A 24,918-nucleotide genomic window follows, 5' to 3' on the forward strand; every position below is an offset into this window, starting at 1 on the left:
TTCTGCAGATCAAAGTCAAGAAAGGTCACATTGCCAGAAGGAACTCTTGGCTCCTTTTTCCTCTCATTGCATTAAGGGAAAGCAGGGGGACAGGGCAGGAAAGAGAGAAGGTAGCACACACACACACACACACACACACACACACACACACCACACACAAATCCCTCCAGCTTTTTTCATCGACTAGACCTTTCGCAACCCGTCTTTGTTTGGATAGTACATTCTTTCTGAGGCATGTCACACACAATTGGAAACCCCAGCTCCTGACGGCAAGCCGTTTCATAAAAATGAGAGATAATACAGAAAGTGAAGGAACTCTTATATTGCCAAGAAATAGCCTCCTTCTAACCCACCCACAAAAACACCCCAAGAACCCAGAGGTACAGACTGAAATTTTATTTTTGCTCTTTCAACACTGGGATGCCAAATTGTTTTACTGCTTTTATTTTTGCATGTGGAATTATATTGAACTTTTAAACTGCTGTGCCTCTTGTAAGAAAGGAGGGGACAGAAAGAAGTATTACAGTAAGTCAGGGTTTCCTAAAAGCGGTCAATACTGATCCCCTGGGGTTGATGGGACTGTGCAGGGGATGATTAAAGATCTGGGGCTGACAAAGGCTGAGGGGTGGAAAAGAAGTTTACGAGGTATACTGCAAAAAAATTAATTAGAGATTATGAACCTCGGGCATGTACAGAGTTCCTTCTCAACGAGGAACCTCTGTATTTCATAAGATGATTCCACAAAACAACCGCATCAGACCATTCTGCTTTGCCGCTAAAAATTGTTTACACAGGTTCACTTTTACTTTTTATTATCCTATCTCACTTTTTTAACATTTTATGATTCCTAGTGATGTCAACTGGAGATTAGTAAATGTTGATTACCGTATTTTTCTGAGTATAAGACTAGGTTTTGTTCTTTAAAAATTATGTTAAGAAAAGGGGGACGTCTTATACATGGGGCAATTTCCTCCCATTTTCTTAATTTGGAGTCCCCAAAATAGGGGGCGTCTTATACACGGGGAAATACGGTATATACTGATATTCCTTGACTTTATTCCATTTGCATTCCTAAGATTCTGGGTAAAGGATGACTTTATCAACTCATCAAGGGGTCCATGAACTCAAAAGCTTGGGAAACCCAGTTATAAACAAACAAAACAGGTGAGCCACTTCAGTGACTGAGCCAGTTCGTACATCCATATTCAATACCTGTCTTACCAGCGTGAATGAGCTCATTGCAAATCCATTGCCACAAACAGGGCTTCTGTAGCATCGCAGACACAGTACTTTCTCAATGATATTAAAAGACATTTCAGTCCCTATCAACTTTTCTGGGTGTGGGTCAGAATATCTGCACTAAGGCCAACCACATTATATGGAGCACTGAGAAAATGAGTGTCTGAAGTGCATGGCTGCAGCCAATACTGAGGGCTGTTTCAACTAACTTGTGGAGATTCAGAATATGGAATGGAAAGGGCCTGTTGCTGGTTATATATAATACAGCAGAAGAGTGTCTGTACAGGAATTATAACTTAGAATCATAGAATCATAGAGTTGGAAGAGACCAAAAGGGCCATCGAGTCCAATCCCCTGCCAAGCAGGAAACACCATCAGAGCACTCCTGACATATGTTTGTCAAGCCTCTGCTTAAAGACCTCCAAAGTAGGAGACTCCACCACACTCCTTGGCAGCAAATTCCACTGTCGAGCAGCTCTTACTGTCAGGAAGTTCTTCCTAATGTTTAGGTGGAATCTTCTTTCTTGTAGTTTGGATCCATTGCTCCGTGTCCACTTCTCCGGAGCAGCAGAAAACAACCTTTCTCCCTCCTCTGTATGACATCCTTTTATATATTTGAACATGGCTATCATATCACCCCTTAACCTCCTCTTCTCCAGGCTAAACATGCCCAGCTCCCTTAGCCGTTCCTCATAAGGCATCGTTTCCAGGCCTTTGACCATTTTGGTTGCCCTCCTCTGGACATGTTCCAGTTTGTCAATGTCCTTCTTGAACTGTGGTGCCCAGAACTGGACACAGTACTCCAGATGAGGTCTGACCAGAGCAGAATACAGTGGCACTATTACTTCCCTTGATCTAGATCTAGACTTACACACATAAGCACACAGTCCACTATGACCGTCCTCTCCACCACACACACATTGCACTGCAAAATTATTACATTTTACAACTAGTAAACAGAGGCAGGGCAATCAGGCTGCCTCAAACCGTACTGCTTGTACCCACTTAACCCAGCATGCGAAAATGCCTTATCCCAAGGGAAAATGCTGTTTGAAAAGCTCTAGGCTGGACTTAAGGTAATTGCCAGGCCACGCAATTTTGCCAATGTTGATAATGTATTATGTAACTGATTTAGAAAGCACTTATTGCTGATGACTGAGCAAGGTCATCAGACTCTTCAGCTGAGCTGCTTCTGTCCTGCAAGAATGTCCATACAGAGATTGGAAAACAAGATAGAAATGAATTATGGGGAATATAAAATTAATGCAAAGAGGATAGAGATGCAATTATATTATCCACCCACTTATACAACAGGAACTCCACAAGTGCAATGAGACGTTTTCTCTCCTCTACCTCCTGCACTCTCCCCTGGCCCAAAAAGCGAACCAAAATTTAAAAAAAAACCTGCTTCAGAGGTGCCCAAAGCAAAAGGTGCTCATTAACGACCATAATAACAGTTAATAATTTTACTAAGATCATAAGCTATTAATAATTGTGCACCTATTTAAATATATGTTTTTAGATGCTGGAAGCTGCCCAGAGTGTCTGGGGCAAGAAACCCAGTCAGATGGGCAGGGTAGAAATAATAATTTATTTTTATTTTTATTAGTTCAAGATGGTGCTGACCTCCCCATGCAGTTTGAAGGAATTGCGCTGACAGATGAAAGCCAGGGGTAGGGGGTATATTGTTTTACATCATGAATATTACCTCGGTGTATGATCAATTACTGCTCAGTGTCAGACAGGTGGGTCAAACCGAGGCGATCAGGGCCGGTTCCACTGTCCAAATCAGTGACATCTGGAACAGACTGGGCTGCCATCTTGACTCAAAAGGCTGTCCAACGTTACCGAAATGCAGACAAAAAATGCTCCTGTTTCTTCTCTCCTCCTACTCTATCTGCAGTCCCAGGTTTAGGTCTCCTCTTCCTGCCTTAGGACCTCTGTAGTCTTGGCCTCACCCTTTTCAATCCTCAGATGCACCTTGTTTCCACAAATTTAAGTTCCCAAAGCTACAGATGAAGAGTATGTAGTTAAAGCAATTATCATTTCAGGAATCTTTACGGGCCCATTCAAGAACACAGTCTAGGGTCCAGTAGAACTCATCTCTCTGAGCATCTCGCTTTTCATTTGTTTTGAAAGTTATCTTTTATGGCTGCACAGATATGCCTCCAGGTGAAACCAGACTACAGCTGATGAAAATTTCAAGTGAGTTTGGGCAACAGGGGCTTCAGTGCTCCTGCAAAACTGCTTACTCATCCTCATGTCTAGCAGCAGAAGAATTATTCTACAACTTTTACCATTTTGCATAAGTTAAGAAGGCTGATCGCCAAAGAATTGATGCTTTTGAATTATGGTGCTGGAGGAGACTCTTGAGGGTCCCATGGACTGCAAGAAGATCAAACCTCTCCATTCTTAAGGAAATCAGCCCTGAGTGCTCACTGGAAGGACAGATCCTGAAGCTGAGGCTCCAATACTTTGGCCACCTCATGAGAAGAGAAGACTCCCTGGAAAAGACCCTGATGTTGGGAAAGATGGAGGGCACAAGGAGAAGGGGACGACAGAGGACGAGATGGTTGGACAGTGTTCTCGAAGCTACCAGCATGAGTTTGACCAAACTGCGGGAGGCAGTAGAAGATGGGAGTGCCTGGCGTGCTCTGGTCCATGGAGTCACGAAGAGGCGGACACAACTAAACGACTAAACAACAACATACTAAAAGCATGCATACTTGGTGTAATTTATTCAGAAGTCAGCTTTCCGCCTTGCCTTAATTAACACATATATATGTAAATTACAGAGAATGCACGGGCCAGAAGGAATTTTTGCTGCACTGGACGGAGCAACAAGAAAGCATTCTGGCACCCAGGGCAGAAATTCCAAACCACCATTTTGCCACAGTGGTAAAAAAATAAAATCTAAATAAATGTTTTGTTGGCATTTAAAGGGTACCCCAAAATATCTGTCTGCAGCAGGTCCCTCCTCACTCTGCCTAAAGATGTGATTGGTACAGCGTAGAGCAAAACATTGAAAGGAACTGTAGGAAAACAGGCAGCTCTTCCTCCCCACCAAATCTCACAGATTGTCTTTGCTATCTCTAGCTACAGCATCACTGAAACAAGTAACATCTGGAAACTAAATCAATGTGTCAGGGAACCTGTTTGTGTCCAGGGGCACAGCTGCCCCTTCCAGTTTCAGCAAGTCATGGCAAGTTATCGTCAGACATTCATCACTTATGACCAAAGTCGCTTTCATACTGCCTCACCAGCTGTAATGTTATCACTGAAGATGAACTGGAAGGGCACAATACGAGAGAGGGAGAGGATTCTGAGACCAAGCAAAATAAAAGTGGAAGGACCCACTGGACCTCACAGGGAGAAAATAGGTTCTAAGAGAAATCAAGGATGGGTTGCTCACAGCCAAACACACCACTTTGACCACTGCTGCTTGCCTGTATGCAACCAGTAAAACCAGTGGCGTAGCGTGGGGGGTGCCAGGGGTGCCGGCCGCACCGGGCGCAACATTTTGGGGGGGCGCGCTCGCTGCCTCCGGAGTCGCCGAAGAGCCTCGGGCGCAGGCTGTAGCGGAGCCGCATGTCTCGCGGAACCGACGAGCTGTGCGCGCGTCCGGGCTGAAGGTGCCCGGCAGGCAGCGGCTCTCAGCGCTCGCCGCGGAGGACGCGCCAGGCAGCCCCTCCTCACAGCCCCGCCTCCGCCGGTGCTGCTGCAGCTGCTGGGCTGTTGCATTTTCCTCGCCTCTCTGCCCCCCTCCTCCTCCGGGCAAGCGGCGTCGTTTGGGCGGCAGCGGGGGGCGCAAATTACTTGCGTTGCCCCGGGTGCTGACAACTCACGCTACGCCGCTGAGTAAAACATCTATCTAACGAGCACTCACATAAAAAGGCAGTGTAAACAGAAGAGTCCATTTTGAAGCTATTTAAAAATTGTTTTTATCATTTGATGTCCTTGGAAAAAGAGGACATTTTATGCCCCCTTTCATAAGAGCTAATTTTGCTTTCCTTGAAGTAGTACTAAGAACTTCCAGCCTTTAAAGGATTTCTGCATCTTAGACAAGACTATAGGTGACCTGAGAACAGGGGTGTGGCAGGGGATGTTAGGGGCATTGAACAGAGGGGATGTTCATTGTTTCAAAAGCACTGGGGCAAATTTATACTTTATATGAAAGAAAATTGAAAACGTTTGTAGGTTTAAGTTGAAATGTTTAGTAATGGGAAATTAAGGAGCTGATTTACTTATAAGAAGGTGATTGCTAAAAGATTGATATAAGGTAAAAAAGTGAATATAGGAATGTGAAGAAATTGGTTAAGTGATATGGAAGTCTGTTAGAGGGAGGGAAGGAGGTCGATGCTTTATTTAAGTAATGCTTTAAGTTATGAATTTTTTGATTTTTTTTATACTGAAATTTTTCATACTGAAATGTAATGTAATGAAATATGGAAAACTTAACAAAAATATATTAAAAAGAAAAAGAACAGAGGGGATGTTCAGTGCTGGGAAAGGGGTGGCTGTCAGTATCTCAGCTCTCAGTCAGAGGTAACTGGCCTCCCCCGGGCAACCGACTGAGATACTTGTTGACCTTCCAATCTGCGTCTACCGGCAGGATACAGGCAAGGCCATAAATCGGCGATCCTCCTCTCGTGAGAAGAACACACCATCCTCCCTCCTCCCTGCTTCCCCCAGGGAGGGGAAAAGAGACAGACAGGAGTCTATTTACATGTCTTTTATTCCTGTCATTCAGCAGTACAGAGAAACGTGACTGCACTCTCCAGACTCCAGCAGTAGAGTCACAACTCCACCCCTGTACTTCCAGTACAGGTCAGATGACACTCTGAGCTAACATCCGGTGCTCAGTACAGAGAATGGACTGCCCCTTTTTCCCACCAGTACAGTTCCAGACAACAACATCCTGTTTTGCATTCCAGCCACCTGCTGCTGGCTTTTGCATTGCTGCTTTTATCCAACAGTGGGGTGGGGGAGAAGAGGGAGACAGATTCATCACACCTGGGGCTCTTATCCACAAACTAAATCAGGAATTCATTCCAAAGTCTCCCTCTCTTCTCTTGGACGTCACCGCGGTTCAATCAAGGAGGACACAACTACAGTAGGGATTGAATTCTGCTTCCTAATCTTTCAACCTCTGTTGTCCAAGGTGAAAACCATCACCAAGGTGATGATTAGCACTGGATCCTTGACTACGCCACACAGTTACCAAGAGACAAGATCTGTGCTCACCAAGACTCCAGAAATTGTTCTAAAGCTCATTATCTCGGAGAGTGACACTGGCATTGCAGGCCCCAGATGACATTTTCATGAGTTCTCCAGACATAAAGGAGGACTTGCATGACCACACCCATGTCTTTAAAGGTAACGGAAGCAGCAGCCCTGAATATGAATGGCAGATCAACTTTCTCCTCCAACTACCCTTTCATAACACGAGACACAATCTAACCTGCAGCACAACCATGCTACACAACTTTTATGAGGCAGTACAGTGTTACCTCGGGTTACATACACTTCAGGTTACATACGCTTCAGGTTACAGACTCCGCTAACCCAGAAATAGTACCTCAGGTTAAGAACTTTGCTTCAGGATGAGAACAGAAATCGTGCGGCGGCAGCAGAAGGAGGCCCCATTAGCTAAAGTGGTGCTTCAGGTTAAGAACAGTTTCAGGTTAAGAACGGACCTCCGGAACGACTTAAGTACTTAACCCAGGTACCACTGTACTGCTTCAGATGACAGAGGACAAGATGGTTGGACAGTGCTCTCGAAGCTACTAACATGAATTTGACCAAACTGCGGGAGGCAGTGGAAGACAGGAGTGCCGAAGAGTCGGACACGACTAAACGACTAAACAACAACAACAACAACTGCTTCAGACTGCAGATGGGGGATGCTGGATCCAAAATCCACCTTGGAAAACCAGCAAGTCATTGCCCAACCCCCCTACAAACCCAAATGCCAGCCTGTGATTTCAGAACAAAGGGCAGCTCATAAATCATTTTCTATACAGATGAATGAAGCAGTATTTTGCAATACACATGGATGATGCATTCTTAGGGAGGCCGGGAAGAGAGACATTATGAAGGGCAGGAGTGTTTTTCAAAATTATTTACCATCTCACATGCACTTCCTATAACAGCCAACCTTAACCTGGTGCCCATCAGATATTTTGGACTACAACTCTCATCAGCCCTAGCCAGAATGGCTAATGGTCAGTGATGATGGGATCTGTAATCCAAAACGAATGGAAGGCACTATGACAAGGAAGATTGCTCTATACATAATGCAATCAATGCTGCTGCAGAAATAAGCACCACTATGCTTCTGCATTAGTGTTAGAGGACTGGCCAAATGCATGCAATAATATTGCCACTTAAAGGCCTTTCACATTTCACATTGAGTTAAGTGCTCTCTCCCCCTTTTCTCTGTACAGTCAAGTTAATGGAGCAGCTCTGTATTCTCTCTCCGTACCATCTCTGTATCCTTTTGTACTCTGCACTGAATTCAAAGACTACAAGTTGGATGATGGAATTATCATTGAAAGTGCTAACTCTTTGGTAACTCTCCAAGGATCCGTGGATTCCCTAGAACAGAGTTTGAAGAGTCCCTGTTCTATCATACTCTGGAAAGTCGGCATAGTTCCCACTGAGGAGGTAAAACCAGTACAGTTGTACTTCGGAAGTCGAACGGAATCCGTTCTGGAAGTCTCTTTGACTTCTAAAATGTTTGGAAACCAAAGAGCGGCTTCCAATTGGTTTCCAATTGCACAGGTGTGCCAGAGACAATAGGGGAAGCTGCGCCGGATGTTCAGCTTCCCAAAAAACGTTTGACAACTGGAACACTCGCTTCCGGTTTTCAATCATTCGGGAGCTGGAACATTCGACTCCCAAGGCGTTCGGGAGCCAAGGTATGACTGTATCTGTTCTGTACCACTTGCAGAGACCTGCTCTCCCCGACGCAAACCCCTGCACAGAAAGCTAAAATTGTTTTGTATGGAGGCTCATTCAGAATGATTCTACACCCCACTCCAAACTGGAAACTAGGAATTAATGTCTGGTACTCTATTTGAGAGTGGCTACATCTGAATCAAAGATGGAGAAGCTCTATACAGTCAGCAAAAAAGATGCAGCCAAAGATGGAGAAGCTCTATACAGTCAGCAAAAACAAGACCTGGAGCTGACTGTGGCTCAGATCATCAGCTCCTTATAGCAAAATTCAAGCTTAAACTGAAGAAAGTAGGAAAAACCACTGGACAGGTAAGATACAATCTAAACCAAATCCCTTATGAATACACAGTGGAAGTGAGGAACAGGTTTAAGGATTTAGATTTGCTGGACAGAGTGCCTGAAGAACTATGGGTGGAGGCTCGCAACATTATACAGGAGGCAGCAACTAAAACCATCCCAATGAAAAAGAAATGCAAGAAAGCAAAGTGGCTGTCCAACGAGGCCTTACAAATAGCGGGGGAGAGAAGGCAAGCAAAATGCGAGGGAGATAGTGAAAGATACAGGAAATTGAATGCAGATTTCCAAAGAACAGCAAGGAGAGACAAGAAGGCCTTCTTAAACGAGCAATGCAAAGAAATAGAGGAAAGCAACAGAATGGGAAGAACCAGAGATCTGTTCAAGAAAATCGGAAATATGAAAGGAACATTTCGTACAAAGATTACCATAATAAAGGACAAAAGTGGTAAAGATCTAACTGAAGCAGAAGACAACAAGAAGAGGTGGCAAGAATACACAGAGGAATTATACCAGAAAGATATGGATGTCTCGTACACCCCAGATAGTGTGGTTGCTGACCTTGAGCCAGACATCCTGGAGAGTGAAGTCAAATGGGCCTTAGAAAGCACTGCAAATAACAAGGCCAGTGGAAGTGATGGTATTCCAGCTGAACTGTTTAAAATTTTAAAAGATGATGCTGTTAAGGTGCTACACTCAATATGCCAGCAAGTTTGGAAAACTCAGCAGTGCCCAGAGGATTGGAGAAGATCAGTCTACATCCCAATCCCAAAGAAAGGCAGTGCCAAAGAATGCTCCAACTACCGCACAATTTCACTCATTTCACATGCTAGCAAGGTTATGCTTAAAATTCTACAAGGAAGGCTCAAGCAGTATGTGGACCGAGAACTCCCAGAAGTGCAAGCTGGATTTAGAAGAGGCAGAGGAACCAGAGACCAAATTAGAAACATGCGCTGGATTATGGAGAAAGCTAGAGAGTTCCAGAAAGACATCTACTTCTGCTTCATTGACTATGCAAAAGCCTTTGACTGTGTTGACCACAGCAAACTATGGCAAGTTCTTAAAGAAATGGGAGTGCCTGATCACCTCATCTGTCTCCTGCGAAATCTCTATGTGGGACAAGAAGCTACAGTTAGAACTGGATATGGAACAACTGATTGGTTCCAAATTGGGAAAGGAGTACGGCAAGGCTGTATATTGTCTCCCTGCTTATTTAACTTATATGCAGAATTCATCATGCGAAAGGCTGGGCTGGATGAATCCCAAGCCGGAATTAAGATTGCCGGAAGAAATATCAACAACCTCAGATATGCAGATGACACAACCTTGATGGCAGAAAGTGAAGAGGAATTAAAGAACCTTTTAATGAGGGTGAAAGAGGAGAGCGCAAAATATGGTCTGAAGCTCAACATCAAAAAAACGAAGATCATGGCCACTGGGCCCATCACCTCCTGGCAAATAGATGGGGAAGAAATGGAGGCAGTGAGAGATTTTACTTTCTTGGGCTCCATGATCAGTGCAGATGGTGACAGCAGTCACGAAATTAAAAGACGCCTGCTCCTTGGGAGAAAGGCGATGGCAAACCTAGACAACATCTTAAAAAGCAGAGACATCACCTTGCCTACAAAGGTCCGTATAGTAAAAGCCATGGTTTTCCCAGTAGTGATGTATGGAAGTGAGAGCTGGACCATAAAGAAGGCTGATCGCCGAAGAATTGATGCTTTTGAATTATGGTGCTGGAGGAGACTCTTGAGAGTCCCATGGACTGCAAGAAGATCAAACCTCTCCATTCTGAAGGAAATTAGCTCTGAGTGCTCACTGGAAGGACAGATTGTGAAGCTGAGGCTCCAATACTTTGGCCACCTCATGAGAAGAGAAGACTCCCTGGAAAAGACCCTGATGTTGGGAAAGATGGAGGGCACAAGGAGAAGGGGACGACAGAGAATGAGATGGTTGGATGGTGTCCTTGAAGCTACTAGCATGAGTTTGATCAAACTGCGGGAGGCAGTGGAGGACAGAAGTGCCTGGCGTGCTCTGGTCCATGGGGTCACGAAGAGTCGGACACGACTAAACGACTAAACAACAACAACAACAACATCTGAATCCCTTCCTTGCCATCTCAGGCCACCTGAAGCAAAACGAGAAGCAAATAAAATAACTGAGCCCTGAATCTTCCAATTACCGGCAACGCTCTACATACCCAATAATGAAAAACATTGTGCACCATTCGTTAATTATGGGTGAAGTACACAACTATTTCCACCTCTCTCTATTGTGGGAATGGAAAGGGAGAGAGGGAGTGCAGAAAAAAGCTTGCTCTTCAGTCACCTGTGAGGTAGCAAGTGATACTCCTAATAGGCCTTGAAAGTTCACACACAGATCTTTAAACTTTAATAGAACGGTTACTTAAGCACAGGTAACATACACCTGCCTCAGCGGTTACATTTCACTTTCTTCAGGAAGCTAATGGATAATAAGAACTCTGTAATATTTCCTGTAAATGAGAGGGAATTGAAGAGCATGGAAGGGAAGGATGTGGGCATAACTCAGGACGTGCTGGTAGTTTTTCACGCTACAATTACTGTTTTACGACTGGGATTTTTAATATTGTATTTTATTATTTGACGTTCGCAAAGTGCCCAGAGAATCATGCTACTGGGCAGCTTACATAAATATCACAAATAAATAAATCAAGGCACCTTACAAATACAGGGATGAACCCTGACCCCGCCTTTCCAGGGATGGGAGGCAGGTTTTGGCATTGTGCTTGCCTCAGAAAAGATCTGAATTAAACACCGGTTGCATTCATATGAACGTATCTCATCTGAATAAGCCAAGATATGTATGAGTGCTTTTGCCACACAAACAGTCCTTTCACTTCTCCCTTCATACAAGCAAGTAGACAAATAAGCCAGAAGTTGCCCAACCAACTTCTGAAACCATTAACCTGTTTAGGGAAAAACAGAAAGCTATAGTTTATGGAAGATTTCTCAGTTTGCATGAAGGGCCTGGACTAAGCTCCCTTTGAGAAAGAAACACGAAAAGCTGCTCATTTTATCCACATTTGGTTATTATTACTCAGCTTTGAAGACAAACATCATTTTTCTCCAGACAGTTTCAAGGAAAGAGTTCTGCTTATGGCATGTATATTTCTCTCGCTTTTGCCTGTGGTAATCAGGTCTGGCAAGTTTCTGAACTGTTTCGATACGGACGTTTCATGTTGCCTCTGATAGACACCACGAGAAACAATGCCTCTCTCAAATTACTTTGAATTCTCTTTTAAAAAACTACTCAACTGTCTCTAGTAATAAATATAAGGTGAGATGTTCATGGTGGAATCAAGTGACAGATCTGTTTTGACAATATAATACTGTGAGGAAGGAGAAGGTAAGAATCTAAAAAGATGCTCGTACAACTTATCAGATCACCATTTTCAGATTCTTGCTCTCAATGTATTCAATATGCTAGGAGCACTAATTCCAACTGCCTAATCTCCAACTGATCCTGAAGCTGAGGCTCCAATACTTTGGCCACATCATGAGAAGAGAAGACTCCCTGGAAAAGACCCTGATGTTGGGAAAGATGGAGGGCACAAGGAGAAGGGGACGACGGAGGACGAGGTGGTTGGACAGTGTTCTCGAAGCTACGAACATGAGTTTGACCAAACTGCGGGAGGCAGTGGAAGACAGGAGTGCCTGGCATGCTCTGGTCCATGGAGTCACGAAGAGTCAGACACGACTAAACGACTAAGCAACAACAAAATCTCCAACTATGGAATATGGTCTTGAATAATTATTACAGAAGAGAAACACCAGCTGCTTATTGTGGGTATTCAACCCACCACATGTGACCAATACACACTGCGTCCCAAGTAACAAGAGACACAAAACTCAAACCATCTTATTTACAAAATGTGACAGTCATGCTGCATTCTAAACCTCTTCATCGTTCTCATATGGAATCAAGATCAGCTTAGCTCACAGATGGGGGCCAATCTTAATTAATGATGCTTGGCATTGTTCTATTATGTTTTATCACGTTACTGTTATTTATTGTTTGTAAGCCGCTTCGGGATTCATTTGAACAAAAGTGGCACAGAAATATAACAAACCAAGTCAAACATTTATAAGAGTGCTTTTGCATGGCTCCAAGTTTTCCTTCACATATTTTAGAAAACATTACAATAGGGGTAAGTCTGATCTCTAGACCACGGAAAGGGGGCTGTGACTGAGAGAGAGGAGCTTGTCTAGGGGTCAACTCAATGAAATCTGAACCAGATATTTCCTGGCTCCCAACTCAGTCTCTCAGCCCCCAAACTGCCCTAGTTCTCTGAAACAGCAACAGTGCTAATAGCAGTCCCAACAGAAGAAATCTGCTTCTCATTACATATGTTTGAATGGTTTTTGCAAAGGAATGTAAAGGGACAGAGCAGGCAAAGAGGTAGCGCTTGTCACCTACGGCATTTCAGTTTCATCATAAAGAGCAGCTTAACATTAATTAATGCAATTGCAAAGACGACAGATTCCGTGGGTGGGACCCAGTGTTTTTCTCCATGTGTTTAAGGATCTCCTTATCTCTGAATGTAACTCTCCTTTGATGAACTGAGGTAGGAGATAATGCCATATGCCTGCAATAGATGTTTTGCTTTTTTAAACAACATTGTGACTTCCTAATGAATGTTGATTGCTGGGGAAGAGCTTTGATTCCCCCCACCCTTGTAAGCAGCAAGGGAGTGTTTCTTCCCAGAGAATGCTTAGAAGGCACATGACGGAAATCTACTGCTGAAGCTAAGCAGGACTTGTCCCATATGCTGCCCGGATGGGAGACCACCTGGGGTGCTGCATGCATGCAAGGCACTTTCTGAGCTGTTCAAACATGGGCAGGGGTTGAGAAGTAGCATAAATAAAGGCAGTTCCAAGTATACAGAACCAAAATAATTGTGTAGGAAGTCTTCCAAAGTGATACTTATTGGAATGAGATCAACATTACTTTTGTCATTGCATTTCCACCTCCATCTGCCGACGGAAAATGTAGTGTGTTGCCTGGGCTTTCACAGATGGGCTTTTAGAGAAATGCTAGCAAGCAAGAAATCAGTGAATCTTAAAATAGGGAGGAGTGTGTGCATAATCTAAAAGGGACGCGGGTGGCGCTGTGGGTTAAACCACAGAGCCTAGGACTTGCTGATCAGAAGGTCAGCAGTTCGAATCCCCACGACGGGGTGAGCTCCCGTTGCTCGGTCCCTACTCCTGCCAACCTAGCAGTTCGAAAGCACATCAAAGTGCAAGCAGATAAATAGGTACCGCTCCGGCGGGAAGGTAAATGCCGTTTCCGTGCGCTGCTCTGGTTTGCCAGAAGCGGCTTAGTCATGCTGGCCACATGACCCGGAAGCTGTACGCCGGCTCCCTCGGCCAATAAAGCGAGATGAGCTTTATGAACCCCAGAGTTGGTCACGACTGGACCTAATGGTTAGGGGTCCCTTTACCTTCTTATGTGCATAATCTAGTACGAATGAGCAGAATGCAGGTTTAGATGAGACCGCAAAATTTAGAGGTAGCATAGAACAGTAGACATGAACATCCCACATGAAGTTGGATGCCCCTGGCCTGCACATTTAGTTTCAGTCAATGCCTTCGTCTCCCCACCACATAAAACCAACAGGCACTGGGGAGGTCTAAAAGGGGAGTTGAGATTTAAAAGTGATTTAGAAGTTTACAATGAAAAAGTGGCAAGTAATAGGAGGCATTTCAGAAAATGGCATTAGAGAGAACAAAACTGAGCATAGTAATACAAGGGTTTCATGTTTGTTTTTTAAATGACTACTGCCCTCTCATCATTGTGGTATTATTGGTAAGGGTAACCTCGTTCCTTTATATTTGAATAAGCATTTAAGAGTCTGCCCCACGAAGCCCCATAAAAATGAAAGTAATCTATATGAAATGCTTTGAGCAGCAGCAAAAAAAAAAAAAAAAAAAAGCAATATAAATGCCATCGCCTCTCATGTGAAGCTTTAAAAGTATTATGACTGCTGACTACTATTTTAACCTATTTTGGTTTATTTATTCAGGTTTATTAACTTGTCACTCTCTCTCCTCTCTCTGAGACAGTGTCAGCAACAACCATTTTGGAATACGAAAATCATGACATTTAAAATACATATTCTATTATTTATACATCCCAGTGTCTTCAATCTTTTCATTCATATATATGTCTCTCTGTGTAGAATTTTTCAAAAAATTTAATTGAAGTTTTCACAATACAATTAAAAGAACTAACCTACAAGAAATACAGAAAAGAAACTAAAAACTATTTTCCCCCTGTTTATATATTACAATGCTATAATTAAAACATCTTGCATCATTTCCAGAAAATACCAAGCTCAGATATTGGCTAACTTCCAGAGACAATGAACTGAGAGCCGAGCAACAGCCACTAGGGACACTTATATGCCTCATGATTCTTATTCGCTGTATAAGAATCGCCTACAAAAGGAGAGGAGAGGTTTCTTTGCTATAAAGATTCAGGTTTCTTCAAGTCTTTGCAAGGTCAAAACCTGCAGTCTTAAATCATAGCCAGAACAGATCCTATAATCTACTGAAGCAGCGGCAGGAGACCATCTTTCAGACTGAGGGCTTGTCCTCTCATCTGTGAAATGTCAGGGGACTACATGTCAACATGGGGCAAGGCCAGGGGCAAAAGTTAGGAGAGCACCAAATGGAAAATTGTACATTTGTACTACAGTCTACTTTCTACACAGACTCACACACCCCTCTCTTATATTCCATCCAGGCAAGCAAGTACAGTGGTACCTCGGGTTACATACGCTTCAGGTTACATACGCTTAGGTTACAGACTCAGCTAACCCAGAAATAGTACCTTGGGTTAAGAACTTTGCTTCAGGATAAGAACAGAAATTGTGCTCCGGCGGCGCGGCGGCAGCAGGTGGCCCCATTAGCTAAAGTGGTGCTTCAGGCTAAGAACAGTTTCAGCAAATTCCTTTAAAATTAATGCATTTGATTAGGAGAATTTTAATTCTACTGGCAATGGCAAACAGATTAATGATGTCATGCATTACACAACTGTGGTTACAGCAGGGTAAAAACCATATCCAAAGCAATTTCACACGGTCTTTCACCTCTAACTGCTTTCCTGTAAAATAACAGCCCAACTTCAGAGATGTTTATCTGGAAAGTAACTTTACACATTTGCCCACCTAGCAGTTCGAAAGCACCCCCGGGGGCAAGTAGATAAATAGGTACCGCTTACCAGCGGGAAGGTAAACGGCGTTCCGTGTGCGGCTCTGGCTCGCCAGAGCAGCGATGTCACGCTGGCCACGTGACCCGGAAGTGTCCCCGGACAGCGCTGGCCCCCGGCCAATAGATGTGAGATGGGCGCACAAACCCCACAGTCTGTCAAGACTGGCCCGTTCGGGCAGGGGTACCTTTACCTTTTTAACTTTACACATTGTGCTAAGATTCATCCGGTTTTGCAAGTTACAATAATTATGCAATCATGTCATGGCGGTTAAAGTTAAGACAGAGATAGAAGAGAGAAAAGAGCACTTAACTTTAAACCACACAAGGCATTCTTAAGCATCAAACACTGAGGTTTTTAATCTTCAGAGTGAAATGAAATTTCTTCTGTAATTAGTGGAGCTGTACATCTATTTCAGTCACTCCAAACCCTTCCCATCCACCAACCAGGTATTATATTTCAACAAAGCAATTTTCAAGGGAAAGGCGGCCAGTATGCTACAAACAGGAGTAATGATTTAAAATTAACCACCACTTTCTTTCTTTTTAAGCCAGCTTTTTTTAAAAACAAGAACCCAGGCTTCATTCATTCTATCATAGAATGTTATGTATACATAGGAGTGAGAAGCAACTGCTGTCCTTTCCAACTGTACCCCAGATTACTTTTCCAACTGTACAGCCCATTTACTTTGCTCCATAGAATTCAATGGGGGCCACTGAGATCCAAGCCAGCCCCTCTTCCTATAATCTTTCCCTTATTTCCTGTGCAGGTCATGTTCCTGTAATTTGTACTCCATGAGATTTGGGTGGATTACAAATTCAGTTCCCTTGTCTTTCCAGAATGTTTTAATTTGGAAAGAAAATACTCATTTCCCATCAAAGCCCTGAAGTGACCCCCTGTCAAAAATAAAGACATTTGCAGCCACTGTATTAATGCTGCAAGGGACTTTTTTATGTGTGGTTATGACCTACTGGTGGCGGAAGGAGCGAGCCACATTCCAGTGAGTGAGCCTGTCCGTGGCTATAGTACTGGTGTTAGCCCTCTCACTGGTCAGAGCTGAAGGAGTTAAGGGGCAGAGGGATTAGGAGAGGGAGGCTGGGAAGATGAAACAGGTTTGAAAAGGCAACTGAAACCAGCTTAGGTTAGATGCTTTTGAAAACTATTGGGAATTTTTTATAGAGTAAATGAAGGGATTTCACTGCTGAAATTCATCATTTACAACTTCAAAGGGGACACGGGTAATTTTAACCTGTGATCTCTTTCGTGGTTGATTATAAATACTGTGCGCATATATCTTAATCAGGCGTTTGTCCCTAAAAAGTGTTAGGAGAGACATTCAATTTTAAACTAAAAGGAAACTGAAGGAAAATAGAAGATCAAAGAAGACTTAATCCTAATAACACACGGACAGTAAATTGTAGACATATGATGGATCTTGAGGAAGTCCCCCCAAAACGAGTTTAGCCAAGCAAAATTTAAACTGAAAACTCAGAAAAATGCCAAGATGGATCAAGAAATCCATCGAGAAAATTAAAAATGGATAAACCAAGAGAAAATGAAGATAAATGAAGGAATGTGAAGGAGGGGAAATCAAGTTTTATTTACCTTTCAAATTAATTAGTCTTTGGATGAAAAGAGGAAGCACATGAAACGGTACATGGATATGAAGTCCGCTTAAAGAAGATGGAAGATGAGTAGGGAAAATAGAAGGCTTTTCTTTTAAAAGGCAACTAGAGAAGTCATTTCACGAAGGGAAAATTTGGTGGTTTTATTGCTGAAGCTAGAAATGTGCAGGTGGGGAAAAAAGAAGACAGGGCGAGCTCAAAACCGTTCCTTCTAATTTCATGGGGGCTCAGGTTGCCTTGGAAGGAGAGAAAGACAGGTAAGTTAAAAACTTGCTGAAAAGGCAAATAAAGCATTCTGAGGATGAACCTGCTGGTGGCGACTGGAGAGTGACTGCTCAGGGACATGGCAAGTCCAGGATCCTGGGGGAAAGTGCTTTCTCCAAAGGAAGTTCCTGAGAGGCTAGAGTGCTGGATTAGGACCTGGGAGACTTGAGTTCAAATCCTCACTCTGCCATGAAGCGCTCTCTCTCTCAGCCTAACCTACCTCACAGGGTTGTTGTGAGGATCCAATGAGGAAGCAGACTAGAACATCAACTCCACTAAGCCTTTCCAGCAGAACCGGCAAGATTACGAAAAGATATGGGAAATGGAGCACAAAAGGTAACTATGAAACAGGCCAGGCAAGATTACCCCTGATGCGTAACATGGCTCTCTGGTGATAATAACCAAGGTTTTTGCTGAAGGGGAGCTGCGCAGAGAGGGAAAGCTGCGCAGGGCCCTTCAGCGAAGCGGCAGGAGAAACGGAACCATTTTTTTTCTTGTTCTCCTCCTCTAGAACAAGGTGTGTCTTATGGTCGGGTGTGTCTTATTGAGCGAAAAATACGGTATATTGTCTTCCTTCTGCAACTCTTTGTGCAAAGACTTTTTCAGGTCACAGGAGAAGGACGATCACACCGCCATGAACTCACTGGAGAAAAGGTAGGTTACTTATGTAATAATACATAAAATATACAAGTTCCTAAGGAGCTTGCACTTGGCAACATTGGTCATTCAGTCATTTTTTTCAGATGAGCTGGGAACTGAAGACGCCAGGTGGCCGCCATTCCTGTTTCCAAGGGAACTTCTACTGTTGAGATGTCACTGCAGAGAAGGCCTTTTCCTGTGTCGGTCCACAGTGAGGTACACTTGCGGGTGGGACAACACTCTTTCTTTTGTTCCAGATCTTCTGTTTTACAGACGTCGCAGAGTTCACTGTGTCTGAGGCAGAACTGTTTTGTTAACTCCCAAGATGCAAAGTGAGTAAGAGCTCTTGATACATCAAGTAAAAACCAGCAGTGTATTATTGAGAGAAACATGCATTTTGATTGCGTGGCTTTAGGTAACGTGCTGTTTTTGGTCTTCTGTTTCTGTAGGAGAGAGAAAAGGTGCTGAAGACCCCAGTCTCTTCCAGGTGCGTCTCATCGACACCCTCTCTTTACAGTTGTGTCTGAGGAACCCACAACACTCAGAGGAAGCCACCTCTTCCTGCAGAGTCACAGAAGTCATGGTGGACGTATTTTACAAACAAACAAACAAAAACTGAGAAAAATACCAAGATGGAGATTTTAAAGAGAATCAAGAAAATCGAAAATACTTAACAAGAAAAGCCAAGAGAAAATGAAGATGAAGGAAACTTCAAACTAAGGAGACTTTGGATGAAAAGAAGGAGCACATGAAAGGGTACATGGATATGAAGTCCGCTTAAAGAAGAGGGAAAACGAGTAGGAAAAATAGAAGGCTTTCTTTTAAAAGACAACTAGAGAAGTCATTTCATGAAGGGAAAGTTTGAGTTTTTTGTTGCTGAAGCTAGAAATGTGCATATGGGGGGGGGGGCAAAGAAGACAAGGAGAGCACAAAGCCATTCCTTCTAATTTCATGGGGGCTCAGGTTGCCTTGGAAGGAGAGAAAGACAGGTAAGTTGTAAACTTGCTGAAAAGGCAAATAAAGCATTTTGAGGATGAACCTTCTGATGGCGACTGGAGAGTGACTGCTCAGGGACATGGCCAGTCCAGGATCCTGGGGGAAAGTGCTTTCTCCAAAGGAAGTTCCTGAGAGTGGCTAGAGTGCTGGATTAGGACCTGGGAGACTTGAGTTCAAATCCTCACTCTGCCATGAAGCGCTCTCTCTCTCAGCCTAACGTACCTCTCAGGGTTGTTGTGAGGATCCAATGAGGAAGCAGACTAGAACATCAACTCCACTAAGCCTTTCCAGCAGAACCGGCAAGATTACGAAAAGAAATGGGAAATGGAGCACAAAAGGTAACTATGGAACAGGCCAGGCAAGATTACCCCTGATGTGTAACATGGCTCTCTGGTGATAATAACCAAGGTTTTTGCTGAAGGGGAGCTGCGCAGAGAGGGAAAACTGCGCAGGGCCCTTCAGCGAAGCGGCAGGAGAAACGGAGCCCCTTCCATTTCCTGCCGCTTTGGTGGAGAGGCGCCGCGCAGAGAAAGAGAGAACATTTTTTTTCTTGTTCTCCTCTAGAACAAGGTGTGTCTTATGGTCAGGTGTGTCTTATTGAGCGAAAAATACGGTATATTGTCTTCCTTCTGCAACTCTTTGTGCAAAGACTTTTTCAGGTCACAGGAGAAGGACGATCACACCGCCATGAACTCACTGGAGAAAAGGTAGGTTACTTATGTAATAATACATAAAATATACAAGTTCCTAAGGAGCTTGCACTTGGCAACATTGGTCATTCAGTCATTTTTTTCAGATGAGCTGGGAACTGAAGACGCCAGGTGGCCGCCATTCCTGTTTCCAAGGGAACTTCTACTGTTGAGATGTCACTGCAGAGAAGGCCTTTTCCTGTGTCGGTCCACAGTGAGGTACACTTGCGGGTGGGACAACACTCTTTCTTTTGTTCCAGATCTTCTGTTTTACAGACGTCACAGAGTTCACTGTGTCTGAGGCAGAACTGTTTTGTTAACTCCCAAGATGCAAAGTGAGTAAGAGCTCTTGATACATCAAGTAAAAACCAGCAGTGTATTATTGAGAGAAACATGCATTTTGATTGCGCGGCTTTAGGTAACGTGCTGTTTTTGGTCTTCTGTTTCTGTAGGAGAGAGAAAAGGTGCTGAAGACCCCAGTCTCTTCCAGGTGCGTCTCATTGACACCCTCTCTTTACAGTTGTGTCTGAGGAACCCACAACACTCAGAGGAAGCCACCTCTTCCTGCAGAGTCACAGAAGTCATGGTGGACGTATTTTACAAACAAAAACTGAGAAAAATACCAAGATGGAGATTTTAAAGAGAATCAAGAAAACTGAAAATACTTAACTGGAAAAGCCAAGAGAAAATGAAGATGAAGGAAACTTCAAACTAAGGAGACTTTGGATGAAAAGAAGGAGCACATGAAAGGGTACATGGATATGAAGTCCGCTTAAAGAAGAGGGAAAACGAGTAGGAAAAATAGAAGGCTTTTCTTTTAAAAGGCAACTAGAGAAGTCATTTCATGAAGGGAAAGTTTGAGTTTTTTGTTGCTGAAGCTAGAAATGTGCATATGGGGGGGGGGGCAAAGAAGAGAAGGAGAGCACAAAGCCATTCCTTCTGATTTCATGGGGGCTCAGGTTGCCTTGGAAGGAGAGAAAGACAGGTAAGTTAAAAACTTGCTGAAAAGGCAAATAAAGCATTTTGAGGATGAACCTGCTGATAGCGACTGGAGAGTGACTGCTCAGGGACATGGCAAGTCCAGGATCCTGGGGGAAAGTGCTTTCTCGAAAGGAAGTTCCTGAGAGTGGCTAGAGTGCTGGATTAGGACCTGGGAGATTTGAGTTCAAATCCTCACTCTGCCATGAAGCGCTCTATCTCTCAGCCTAACCCACCTCTCAGGGTGGTTGTGAGGATCCAATGAGGAAGCAGACTAGAACATCAACTCCACTAAGCCTTTCCAGCAGAACCGGCAAGATTACGAAAAGAAATGGAAAATGGAGCTCAATAGGCAACTATGAAACAGGCCAGGCAAGATTACCCCTGATGCATAACGTGGCTCTCTGGTGGTAATAACCAAGGTTTTCGGATTTTATTTTATTTTTTTGCCTAGCTCAGACAACACAAAGTGTTGACTCTACACAAAAAAACTTGGTTCCTCCAGCACTGAAGGTAATGCATTTAAAATGCCAATTTTAAAACCTGGCCTAGCAGTCAGCTTCCTTTGCCAGTAACTTCACACCTGGAAATTAGTTCTGCAGTTGAAGGAAGGTAACTATTAAATACTTTTGACTTTTCAAAAGGTGGTGGCTTCTAGGTGAGTATCTCGTGTTTCGCTGGAGAGAAAATCTCTTTTCCACCGGCAATTCTTGTGCTAAGGCACTTTAAAGTCTAAAAGTTTTGTTTACCTTACAAACTAACTAGTCTTTGGATGAAGACAACTCAGTGATCTTTTTCAGTGCAATGCTTTTGTACTGGTCTCGCCTTTTTAATCTCTTCATCCGCTTCTTAAAAAATGACTGTCAAAATGGCACTCTTTGACTGAAACACATCTAGGTGAGTATCCCTTGCTTGACTAGGGAGGAAATATGTAGTCAAAATGGTACTCTGTGATTCCTCATTCGTTTTAAGGTTGCGGCAAGACGGTTTGCGACTTTTTACAGCAAAGGAATCTTCTGTATATGTCAGAAGAGGCCCTATTCTGTGTCACCACATTGAGGCTCACCTGCTGGTAGGATAAACTAGTGACTTTAGATTGCACACCAACAGAAGGAGCTGCCAGACACATGAAGTCAAATGGACAAACAAAAGGGTGAGCATTGAGCAATCTTTCCTCTTTACACATACCAAGCTTAATGGCAGAGATTGAAGTCTGAATTTTACCTCTCTTTTGTGCCCCTCTAGATCAATGGCCTGAAGCTGAGGCTCCAATACTTTGGCCACCTCATGAGAAGAGAAGACTCCCTGGAAAAGACCCTGATGTTGTGAAAGATGGAGGGCACAAGGAGAAGGGGACGACAGAGGACGAGATGGCTGGATAGTGTTCGTGAAGCTACCAGCATGAGTTTGACCAAACTGCGGGAGGCAGTGGAAGTCAGGAGTGCCTGGCATGCTCTGGTCCAGGGGGTCACGAAGAGTCGGACACGACTAAACGACTAAACAACAACAACAAAGATCAATGGCTCATCCAGCTTCAGACAAAAATGGCAGTCAAAATGGTATTCCATTGTTCAAGGATATTTAGGTCAGTACCCCTTGCTTGACTAGGGAAGAAATCTCTTATCGTGTTCCATCTGCAACATTTTGCACTAACATTGTTTTCTGCTAAGACTCTTTCAGGTTGCAGTCTCTGACTCGTCAGAGGTGGAAGCCCTTTGCAGCAGATTTCTTCATAACTCTTAAGGTTTTTCTTTTTCCTGAGAGAACATTCACAGAATGTTCTCTCAGGTTTTGCTTTTCCCCTTGTTGCATTGCTCAAAAAAAAAGCAAAAGGCACTGGTGGTCGGCGCTCCTGGTTCCCAGGACGGGGTTCAAATCCCTGCGGTGTCCATGCTTACTTCCAATGCAACTGCTATCGCTCTCTATCCCTCTCTCTCTATGTTCCTCTGTTCCTCTCTGTCTCTTTCTCCTTCTCTATCTCTCTATGTCTCTCTATCCCTCTCTATCCCCCTCTCTCTCTCTTTATCCCACACTGCCCAAATAACAATTGGCTCCCTTTTTCTTAAGCCAAAGTATTAGCATGGGAGGGTGGTGACTTCAGTGACTGAGCTTGATTCTTAACTCCACCATTGCACCAAAGGACCATTTCAAGCACCACCTTCAAGGTTTCCAGGTCAGGGTTCGGTCCTCGCTAACTTCTAATGCAACCATTATGCCCCTCTATTTTCCCCTATATCCCTCACTTCCCAAAGTATTAGCATGGGAGTGTTTTTGTGTGGGGATTTCAGTGAATAAGCTTGGTTCTGAACTCCGCCATGGCATCTAAAGACCAGTTCAAGCAACCTTTGCCCTGTGCCTGCTGCTCTAATGATGCTCCCCTGATGCATTTCCAGGTGTGTCTAGATAGGCTGGATCATGTGGGTGCTTCCTATCCTAGCATTTCCAGGCACTAAGGAGTACTACTCCCCTAGTACTTTTTTAAAGAGAGTCTAATTTCACATCTATGTTTGTTTAGGAAACAACACGCACTCCCAAAAATGCAACCTTTTTAAATTATGTGGGAAATGGACAAGGTCTCAATGACAGAGCAACTGGTACCACATGCACACATTAGCAGAACAAGCAGGGCAAAGACAGGGTGGTCAGTGTCCTCCTTTGGAGAAGACTTGTGGCCATTTGAAGGGCTATCAGAAGTTTAGGATAAGGAGAGGTGGCAGAATAAGGACTGGTGGCAGTTCTCTGTATGATGTCCTCTGTTTGAATGGCTGTCCATTCCAAATCTGGGTTAAAAGTAAAGGAAACCAGGGGCCCAGGAACTGCCAATCAGAAGCCAGCACCTTGGCAGAAGACTGAGCACATGCACACAGGCCCTGGTTCTCCCCGCTACAGTGAGATGTATTGCATTCCTCTATAAAAAGTATAGGGTGATATCTAACATTAGTCATGCATTAAAATCATGCATCCAGCCAATTCAGACTCAGATTCACCGAAACCAATGGGTCTACTTTGTATGACTCAGTAGGGTATTAATCATTTTTACATGTGCATCTATATACAGCATTTGCAAATTAGTCTCCTCTTTCTTCCTTTTTAGCCATGTGTCAGTGGCTACTACAAGCCAAGAGGCCAATTTCTGCAATTCAGAGAATCTAGCTGGATGCTGAAGGGCAACAAAGTTTAGTGAGCAGGAAGAACCTGTGGAAGAAAGCAGTTCAGACTCCAAGGCTGAAGCAGAGGAGGGGCGTCAAGAGACTGCTGAGGAATCCAGGGAGTCTCCCTCTCCTGCTGCGACAAGCTCCCCTCCAGCCTTGTCTCCAAGAACGCACAGAATAATGAGGAGAGTGGAACAGAGGCCAGAGATCCTCAGATGCTGTTTGAGACTGCTTGGGAGAGGAGGAGCCTTAGAAGGCAGGGACCTCAGTCCTGACAACTGCTCCACAGGGGCAAGACCTACTGGGAAGTGTCGCTGAGTTGTATGTTCATTTCCTTGAATAAAAAGTTGGCTGAGCGCTGACAACTGGCCTTGCTTCTTTGTGCTGACCTGCATCTGACTCCAGCCCTGGCAGCCTGGCCCTTTGTTTTCCCCCTGACCATGGGAAGTGCAGTTTGCCCCTAACTCTGCTTAGAAGGAAGTCCCAGTGATCCGGCCAGTGTGCTTTGGGGGCACAGCTATAACACAGTGGTGGAGTGTGTGTGTTGTATGGAGGAGGTAACAGATTTCCAGATTTGGCTGCTGGAGGAAATCCTTAGAGAGACACTGTCAGTCACTGATACAAAGCCAGATGGGAGCACTGGCCTAATTCAGCTACAAGGCAGCTTCCTTTGTTCCTGTGCTTAGGGTTGCAGCCATGAAGCTCAATTCCACGGATGAATTGGGTGGAGCTTCCTCCCAAGGAAGCATACACAAGATAGAAGCTTTACGCTTGCAGTCTAGGAGTAGCCACAGTGGCATCATTCATAGAATTGCAGAGTTGGAAGGGACC

The 24,918-nt window shown here is 44.0% G+C and overlaps 1 protein-coding gene and 1 long non-coding RNA gene across 2 annotated transcripts in view; one reads left to right on the forward strand and one right to left on the reverse strand.

Moving 5' to 3' along the window:
* The window catches only part of MFHAS1 (multifunctional ROCO family signaling regulator 1), a 54,229-nt gene that overhangs the window by 15,998 nt on the left and 13,313 nt on the right, over positions 1 to 24,918 (reverse strand). The gene's annotated exons all lie outside the window — the stretch shown is intronic.
* On the forward strand, positions 18,466 to 24,452 carry LOC309522104. Its single transcript, XR_014214834.1, has 3 exons — positions 18,466 to 18,604; positions 18,722 to 22,520; positions 24,030 to 24,452. It is a non-coding gene; the product is annotated as an uncharacterized lncRNA (long non-coding RNA).

Source organism: Podarcis vaucheri (assembly GCF_965113315.1).
Source record: "Podarcis vaucheri genome assembly, chromosome: 17".
NCBI lineage: Eukaryota > Metazoa > Chordata > Lepidosauria > Squamata > Lacertidae > Podarcis > Podarcis vaucheri.